The sequence below is a fragment of the Lissotriton vulgaris genome, chromosome 12 (assembly GCF_964263255.1).
Source record: "Lissotriton vulgaris chromosome 12, aLisVul1.2, whole genome shotgun sequence".
NCBI classification, from domain to species: Eukaryota; Metazoa; Chordata; class Amphibia; order Caudata; family Salamandridae; genus Lissotriton; species Lissotriton vulgaris.
The window spans coordinates 720839022-720848541 of record NC_141700.1 but is presented as its reverse complement, the minus strand read 5'-3'; the positions used below and the strand labels follow the sequence as shown (position 1 = coordinate 720848541).

Genomic DNA, 9520 nt, shown 5'->3' with positions numbered 1-9520 from the left:
CAGAGATTGCTAAAAGCCCGGGTCACCAACTGCTTCTCGTTTCACCCTTTCTGCTCAGAGCCCAACAGGGCCACTGAGGACAGACCCGAAATGTCAACCGCACGGACCCTGCCTTCACAATGCTGCTGGAGACAAACTAAAATATCAAACAGGTCTAAACATATGCTAAGACGCTCTTAATTGATTTTCACCTGTTGAAACCCGGCTATTCAGAAACCTAAAGTTGTGCATAAATTATGCAAAACAGAAAGAGGAATTCTGGGAGGTTCCAAGGTCAGGTGGTTAGTGCTCGAACTGAAACACATCAGTCCTGCAGCTACCCTAGAATTTACCAGCTCCAACTATCTGCATCTTGGCAGGAGTTCCCATTCACAACCTTATTTTATCACCCTACTTGTGAGAAGGTCAAGAATGTTAAGGCCGTCTTACGCCGTGGCAATCATATTGTTATCCGAGCCTGCAGTTTCCTCTTCATTCTGAAACTGCGTATGTGCCAGGCGCACACGCTCTTCTCACTGTCTCCTCCTTTCTTCACATATACCTGGCGTCATCCCGCGACACACCCACCAGTAGTAGGCGACACAGTAATGTGCAGGGACACAGAGTTTGGAAAGCTCCGCCCTAAGCAAAGAGAAGACGAAGCGTTGCATTTCACTTCAGACTGTCAAATCAATCAGGGACTGCCGTGAGAGAAGTGTAAAGTGCATGTATTGTATTGCATTGTATTGTAATTGCATTTATATAGCGCTTACTACCCCTGACGAGGCGTGAAGCGCTTTTGCGGGGGGTAGCACGCTACTCCGGGACCCTTACTGGTGAAATAGTATCGTGAAATATGGAAATTGATCCTTTCCAGACTACCGGCCGGGGTCCAATCACTCCCAATAGGTAGCTTGTGGCAAGGGAGGGCCAAATTATGTGGCAGTGTGAACTTAAGTATCCATCAAGAACAGGTACATTTTGTGGCATAGTGCATCATATTTTGTGGTACTATTACTACTTTATTTTATGATTTTTAAACATGTTCACACCATCTGAACAAAGTGGGCCATATTTGCAAAATGTGGCATTTCTGAATTTCCAAAACACTCTTTGAGAACACGATTTAAGTTTAAAGTATTTTATTCGACATAACACATTGGGACAAGACATATCTTCAAAGAGCAATACGACAGGGCGGATATAACCCACAAAGCTCAAATGCACCCTCAGCCAAGATCATCTTAATGGGTTACTCCCCCATTGAATTATACATCATGTTTCGCCACAACATGAAATGACTTTCCCCACACAACCCCACCCCGAACCCCAACTACCCAACTCCCTTCCCCCAACTCCCCTTCCCCTTTCCTCCCCACCCCTCGTCCAGTGCACTGTCCCCAATCAAAAGGAAAATACATCAAGCTATGCCTCACTTGGAGAAAAAAGTTCAATAGCAAATCACTGGGCAGGCTCCATTGGGCTTTGAAGCCGCAGAAGGCGGAGGTACCTAGGGCAGGTGAGTTCTCTAAATTCCGTGAGCAATAGGGAATGAAATGGCTGCCAGAGCTCTCTGAATTGGTCCACATCCCCCGCCACCGTGAGGGACATTCTCTCCATCCCCAACACATGCCACAGCCTATGGAGCCAACCTGTGGTGGACGGAATCGTAGCAGTATGCCAGTGTATTAAAATGTTTTGGACTGCAGAGCCTAGAGCTATCGCAATCTGTCTGCCCTTACTGGATCTGAGGGGGTACATCAAGCCGTTCGGAAGCCCCAACAAGGTGAAAGCAGGGAAGCGTGGTAATTCAATGTTGAAGTGTGCGTCAATATTATCCAGCACTTCTTTCCAGTAAGGCTCCAGCAACGGGCATTCCCATAAAATGTGCGTGAGTGTCCCCCGGTGCCCGCATCCCCTCCAACATGTGTCCTCCTTGTTATCATCAAATTTTGGACTCGTTCAGGTGTGTAATACCAGTAGGTGGAGACCTTGGTCAGAGTATCAGTGAGCTCCATGTGGTATGCCGAGTGCCGTGCCCTATAAGATATGTGTTCCCATTCCTTAGGGCTTAGGGGCCTCCCCAATTCCCTTTCCCAGCGCTCCCTCCCGGGGTGATAACTGTGTGTTGCAGGTGGTTGCAGAAGCTTGTAGAGATCTGTGATCAATTTGGCATCCGATGTGCGTGATAACAGCCATTTTTCATTAGGAAGAAAATGCCTATCTGTTGACTCTCTTACTTGCGGCTGGAGGGCCCAGTGGCGAGCTTGCATATAGTGGTATCGGTCGCTTTCCGGTAATGAAAACTCCTGACGAAGTTGGGAGAAGGGGACAACCCCTTCCGGACTATACAAATGGCACAGGGCTCGACACCCCGCCTGTCTCCAATGTGTGAACGCCCCTCTTTCTAGTCCTGGTGTGAAATCTGGGTTGTCTACTAGCGGTGTGAGCGGGGACGGGAACGTGGTGAGACCGTATAGGAGGTTAGTAGCGTCCCATACCCGTAGGGGGACTCCCGTAATAAAGGAAGCGTAGAGATTTTTGGCCTATGGGGATGGTGCAAGAAAGGAATCTCCTGTAAGGGTCTCCCCGCCACCGCCTGGTCCTGGAAGAGCCAATGTTTATCGGGCTCTCATCTACTCCATTCCACTAGATAACGGAGCTGCGCAGCCTGAAAATATTTGCGGAAATCCGGTATCCCCAAACCGCCTGCCTCGGGGGCCAGCAGCGAGAGGGCTCTGCGCATTCTAGGCTTCTTACCCTGCCAAACAAAGCGTGAAACATCCACCTGTAGTTGCGGTATCCACCCAACCGGCGGTTGGAGCGGCAGGGCCCTGAAAAGATAAAGTACTTGTGGCAAAATCGTCATTTTGACAGCAGCTATCCCGCCCAGCCAGGAGAGTGTCCCGCGATTCCATCGCCCTTATTCCTCCCTAATTTTTGTTCCTAGTGCTTGGTAGTTGGCCGAAACCATGGCCGACAGAGTGGGCGCAATCTGAATCCCCAGATAAGGTACCGCACCCGAGGACCAAAGCATAGGAAACCTATGTTGTAAATAGGCTCTGGTAGCCGGCTTGAGGGAGACATCTAAAGCCACTGACTTGCCCGTATTCATTTTAAACCCCGCTACCACGCCGAAGGAGTCCAGTTCCTCTATACACGCCGGTAGAGCCGTCCGGGGTTTATCAATGGACAGGATGACATCATCCGCGTAGAGTCTGATAGCGTGCGTGAAGCCCCCCATCCGGATTCCGGCCACCGCAGGATTATCCCGCACCCGTTGAGCGAACGGCTCCATATAAAGAGCAAAGAGTAAGGGCGAGAGCGGGCAGCCCTGCCGAGTACCGCGTTCAATGTCAAAGGTCGCAGACGTAAACCCGTTAACCCAAACCACAGCTGATGGTTGCCTGTAACAGTTAAGAATCATGAATCTGAACTTGTCCCCTATCCCGGCTTTCATTAAAACTTGCTCCAGAAAGGGCCAGTGGACTCGATCAAAAGCCTTCTCGGCGTCCACCGCCAGCATCATTCGTTCTCCCGGGATCCGGGAAGCTTTCTCTAAAAGGTGGACAATCCGTTTCGTATTGTCCACTGTCTGTCTCCCAGGGACAAACCCTGCCTGGTCAGGGTCGATGAGACCGGGCAAGTGAAGAGCGAGGCACGCGGCCAAAATCCCAGTGTATAGCTTCAAATCAATGTTCAAAAGAGAAATCGGTCGGTAGGACCCACAGTATTTCGGATCTTTCCCAGGCTTAGGGATAACCGTAACTGAGGCCCGGAGTAAATCAGGTGTAATAGCTCTGGGGTCAGCAAAGGAGTTGAAGAGATGTGTGAGTACAGGGACTAGAGATGTGCAGAAGGTTTTATAATAAAGGGCCGTGAAGCCATCTGGGCCAGGCGCTTTGCCATGTTTAAGTCTGGCAATAGCAGAGATCACCTCCTCTATCCGGATGTCTCTATCCAAATATTCCGCCTGCAAAGGATCCAGGGATGGCAGTGTAACCGAACCCAGATAGGCAGTCATAGCTGCTTCATCCGGGGGTTCTCCAGTGTAAAGATCCTTATAAAACTCGCGGAAGACGGCCGCGATCCGAGCGTCCTCCGTCTCTACGTTTCGTGCTGGATCAGAGATTTCCTTAACTAGCTGATTCTGACGTGTCACCCGAAGCTTGTGGGCCAGCAATTTGCCAAAGCGGTCTCCTCCAGTATAGAAGGTGTGACGCAGCCGAAGTGCTGCATACTCCCCCGATCAAGATCCAAGGCCGCCAGGAGCTTCCTCGCTTCCTTAAGCTGCCTCCAAATCCGGGGAGCCCCAGTCCTACGATGTATCTGCTCCAATTCTCTAACCCGACCTGTAAGTTCATCTCTCTTGGCCTGCCGTTCTTTGTTATCAGCCGCGGAAATTGCCAAGAATTCCCCTCGAATCACCGCCTTTAGTGCCGCCCATTGCGTGGCCCGGCTAGTGTCGGCGTTGTCATTATGGGACTGATATTCTCGGATCGCCTCCTCAATACGGGCCACCACTTCCTTCCTGTGTAACAGCGTGTCACGAAGATGCCACGTTCTGGGCCGAGAGACAGCCGGCGGCAAACGCAACGTAGCCTCAACTGGGGCGTGGTCCGAGAGGGAGATCACACCTATCTCTGACCCCGATGTTAGCGCCTGCACCGGGGAGGTAACCAAAAGGTGGTCCAGCCTCGCGTACGTCTTGTGCGCATGGGAATAGTATGAGTAGTCCCTATTCGTGGGGTGCATGTGTCGCCACAAATCAAGGAGGTCGACCTCCTCTAGCTGGGCCTTACGGTCCGCAGAGAGTTCCCCTACCTGCGGGGAGCGTTGCGCCGATCTATCTATTGCAGAGTTAAAGACCATGTTAAAGTCACCGCCGAGTATAATGTGACGGTCCTGGGAGGAAGTGATATCCTCTATCGCGGTCTGCAAAAAGCGGTCCTGCCTTTCATTAGGGCTATATAGGGACCCGATCGTAAACAGGAGGCCCCCTATCTTGAACCGATATGCAAGGAGCCTGCCCTTTTGTTCAGTAAACTTGTGGAGGACCTCTCCCCGAAAGTGTCTGGCCACTAGTATTGCCACCCCAGCCGTTTTAGTTGTACAAGAGGAGAAGAACTGTGAAGGGATCTTATGAGAATGGAGTCTGTGCGTGTCTTGCGAGAGGAGGTGCGTCTCCTGGAGGAGACAAATGTCCGCCTGGGTATTCTCCAGAAGGGAGAGCACAGCCCGCCTCTTGACTGGGTTATTCAGCCCCTGAACATTCAGAGTCACTACCTTGCAAGTGTCAGGAGGCATGTAAAGGGGAATAGCAGAGAGCAATGGGGCCCCACAGTACCAGGACAGCAGGGGCACAAGCACTGTGGTGTGATAAAGGTGACATAATAGGGAACAGAGCACTAATACGTGTGGTGCAGAAATGACCGAGCAAAACCAGAGGCCCAGCCAATGTCCGGATAGCCATAGGCAACAACAAGCACTGAATAACCCACCCCTTCCCCCTCCCTCTCTTCAGCAATGCAAATAGAAAGTCAAAACTGTAAGTGAGGCATTCAAGTCTTAGCAAACCAAGAAGCATATACATTATCTGAATGACAAGGAACCCCATTGTGCACTGGACGACCCCCCCCCACTCCCGCCAACACCGGGATCCCTCCCCCTTGCCCATCCCCCCCCTTCCCAATCCCCCCAAGAACTGTTCCCCCCCTCCTTCTCCCAAACGGACCCCAGTTCCCACCTGCAACTGGAACTGTCCCAACAACCCCGACCCCACCCCCCGGATCTCCCAACACCCCACCAGAAACTAGTGTCCAAGTCCGGTCCATGACGGACAGGCCTATGGAAAGTCAAAAAAGTGGACGTCCAGCCACTATGCACTCCCCCGTCCCCCCCCCCCGAACTTCCAAACCTGCGTTACAGACACAGCGATGTCAATCTCCCCCCGGAGTTCATTCAGGCTGTCAGCGTAACTTCATTTGTCGCCATGTCGGTAACTGTAGCTCGTGGTGCGTCATCCAGGTCCGCAGCTGCAGTAGGCGAACCCGGCCGCGTGGAGGAGGCCGACAACTGCCGGCCCGGGATCGTCTGCCAGCCATCCCTGGTGATACGGCGCTGGCGAGGAGTGAATGTTCCGTCGTCCGTAGCAGTGATACCCAGCACCCAACATGTATCCTGAAGGGACCGCAGCTGGTGTAGGGTCCCGTTCCACCGGAAGATAAGACGGGAAGGGTGCCCCCAGGAGTACTGAGTGCCATGCTCCCTAAGAAAATCCGTCGCTATTTTAAAGGCCTTGCGTTTCTGCAGGGTGGATGCTGCGAGGTCTTGGTAAAGCGCCACACGTTGACCTCTAAAGTCCATAGATGATCTCTTCCGTGCTTCACGAAGTATTTTTTCCTTCAGGGGATAGTCCGGCAGGAAGGCCAAGATGTCCGGGGGGGGCGCCGAGGCCCTGCGCTGTAGGCCAACTCTGTGCACTCTATAAATACGAATAGGGAAATCATCCGATTCCCCCAGCACCTCTCTGAATAGGTCCCGCAGGTATGCAGCTACATCCTTCCATTCTTCGCGGGACGGAACACCCCGGACTCGGATGTTGTTCCTCCGGGAGCGGTTTTCAAGGTCCTCGGTATGTGACTGAAGATCAAGATTCTGGTCTCGGAGCCGTATAACCTCTTGCTGCAACTGCGTGATCTCCTCGTCCCTGGCATGGTCAGCGCCCTCCACCGTAGCCACTCTCTCTCCCAGGCTATCCACCTCCCGTCGGATTTCCCGGACCTCAGCCGCCTCCTCCTGCTTGAGGGTCTGGAAGTCGTCCCGCAAGGTGCCAAAGAGGGACTCAAAGAAAGATCTCGTGACCGGGAGCTCCCCTCCACTCGCTCCTTGGGAGCCGCCCGGAAGACTCGGAGACGGTTGCCCCCTATCCTGTCTCACTGCATTCCTGCCCAACATGTCCGGCAGGGTGTGATCCCCCTTCTTGGACCCTTTGTTTTTCGCCATTGAGGCTACCGGGGCGCCTTCTGGAATGTTCGGCGCAAGGCCGCTAGTCGATTCACCGGTAGGCTGCTACTGCCACGTGCCACACTACCAACCGGCGTGAGGGCCTCAGTCCGCACCTCCGGCAGGCCACATCCAGCAATGGGGTGACTCACGATCCGTTCAACCCGGGGACCGGCGTCCCACCCGAGTCTCCAGGCCCGACCCGTCCGGTCCTGTGCCCTCGTTCACCACCGCAGACACCACCGGCGAACTCCCCGATTCCTCTTCAGATGGCCTCCACAAATCGGTCCGGGAAAGTCCCCTCAGGCGTCTCAGCGTGGGCTGATTCCAAAAGCGTCACCGCTTTACCTCCAAGTTTGTACCGGGACTTCCACACCCAACGCCTTCTTCCCCAGTCTCTCAGAGGCGATGAAGCGGCGGTGGCCGAGGAGGCTATCGGGGGGGGATACAGGGATCCAATCTCCACCAAATCTCTCCACCAGTGCGCCTCCGGGGTCCCCGGAGCGGTAGGCCGTAGTTAAGGCGCCACGTGCGAGATCCTCCTGGGCCGCAGTATCGAGTCTCCCGACCCTTTTCTCAGTACTGGCAATTCCGGCAATGCAGTTCAATATCCAGAGGGCACCTCCGCTGGGTTGCCGGGCGAGTGTAACGCCTCTCGATTCCCGGTACCTCCGTCGTCCAGAGGAATAGGCCAAAGCCACGGCCTTGCGTAATGTCCAGCCCCACGGCGTCCCTCTTCGACGCTCCGCCTCCGGGCACCAAGCCGATCAGCTCCTCGGGGTTCGCCGCAGGGTAGGATGCTGCGGTGAAGGTCGGGGTCCGACGAGAAGCAGCGGCGGCTCCTCCTCGGTCACCAAGGCGGGCGGTCTCCCAAACCAAACCGCGGCTCCACTTCCACCCCGAACGAAAGGCCCTCTTAGCACCCGGCCAGGGTTCCGGGACCGTTCCACTTCTGATGCCGGCGATTTCTGCCTTCACAGCCTCCACTCCGACATCCAGCGCCTTTATCTCGCCAAATGCACGGTTCCGGGGGAGACCAGTGCTAAATTAGGAGGTTAAGGGCTCGGGTCCGGCGGAGCTCACAGCGAGTGCGACCGCTCAGCCCGCCATGTTGGCCACGCCCCCCTGAGAACACGATTTAACCCACAAACTTAAAAAATCACAACTTTATTCATAAAACTATTGATCCTGAGTAGCCCTGCTACTCGCCAAATTACTTCAATACCTTGTCTGATGTAATAAGCACTATGTAAAGCCACATTGTGTCTAATGTCTATTTTGCCCAGGTCTGGCTCAGCTTTTCCAATGACGTGGATACACTTATCTGTTGGTTACTGGTAGAAGGCATTCCAAGAGTGACATGTTTGATTTACTGCACTTTAACCTTAATTTCGAATGTTAAATCGGAAGTCCTTAAAAGTAACGTGTAGTCAGCAGGATTCGAACCTGTGCGGGGAGACCCCAATGGATTTCTAGTCCATCGCCTTAACCACTCGGCCACGACTACTTAAGGATATTGTATGAGGTCATGATGCTGAAGTCTTACTGTTGTACATACGCCTTGAATTAGATCTCATATTTATATTCAGTATGAAACAGAAACATCCTGCATTGTCTGTAGGGATTGTGTGATTGAGGGATGTGTCTAACGATATTTCGCACTGAAAGGCAAACGTGGGGACGGAATCATCTTCTGGGAGACTTACTGACACTTCTGCAGCAGGATAAGGTGCCCCCCCCTCCCCCCAGGGTCCTGGTGACTGCTCCATTACATGTCAGTTGTTTCAGTTTCTTAACCCTTTATGCTCTGGGATTTCTCCTCTGTGCATCTTTCATTTGATCGGTGGCCTAACCTAAAAAGTGGCCCCGCAAACCTTGAAGTGTGGCCCCTAAGTCTCCTAAATCTCACACATATTCATTGGCCATGGGTACAATGGGGTCGCGGTCACTCTGAAGAGAGTGGGGCCCATAAAGTGTGGCCCCCACTGCCCCATGAGGGCTGCAGGGACTTGTGTTCCTCCACCGATTTGCATAAACTGTGTTCAATGTCTCATCTTTCACTTTCCGTAGACACACACTTCCACGCTCGACACTTTTACAAATATCAGGAGTAAACCATTAACCCTTCATGTTCAGCAGGTCCTTGTCCGTCAAACAACCCGTCCCCACTCCCCAGGAACAGCCCCATCACCAGGATGTCTCCTGACCCACACTCCCTAAGCAAAGAGAAGACGAAGCGTTGCATTTCACTTCAGACTGTCAAGTCAATCAGGGACGGCCGTGAGAGAAGTGTAAAGTGCATGTAGCAAGTGATCCTTTCCAGACTATACCAGCCCGGGTCCAATCACTCCCAATATGTAGCTTTTTAATTCTCTATATTCATCATTCTTCATTCTACAACAATCTTATCTATCAAATATGAGAGGATTTTTTTTAATTTAAATGAACTTAATTTGATAATAAAAACAGACTCGCTCGATGGGGCTTGACCCCAGGACCCTGAGATTAAGACTCTCATGCTTTACCAACTGAGCTA

At 52.7% G+C, this 9520-nt stretch overlaps 1 non-coding gene across 1 annotated transcript; it reads right to left on the bottom strand.

The window, feature by feature from the left end:
* Positions 1 to 8409: 8409 nt before the first annotated feature.
* TRNAS-AGA (transfer RNA serine (anticodon AGA)) lies at positions 8410 to 8491 on the bottom strand. The gene has a single exon. It is a non-coding gene; the product is annotated as a tRNA-Ser (tRNA).
* Between the last annotated feature and the right edge of the window lie 1029 nt (positions 8492 to 9520).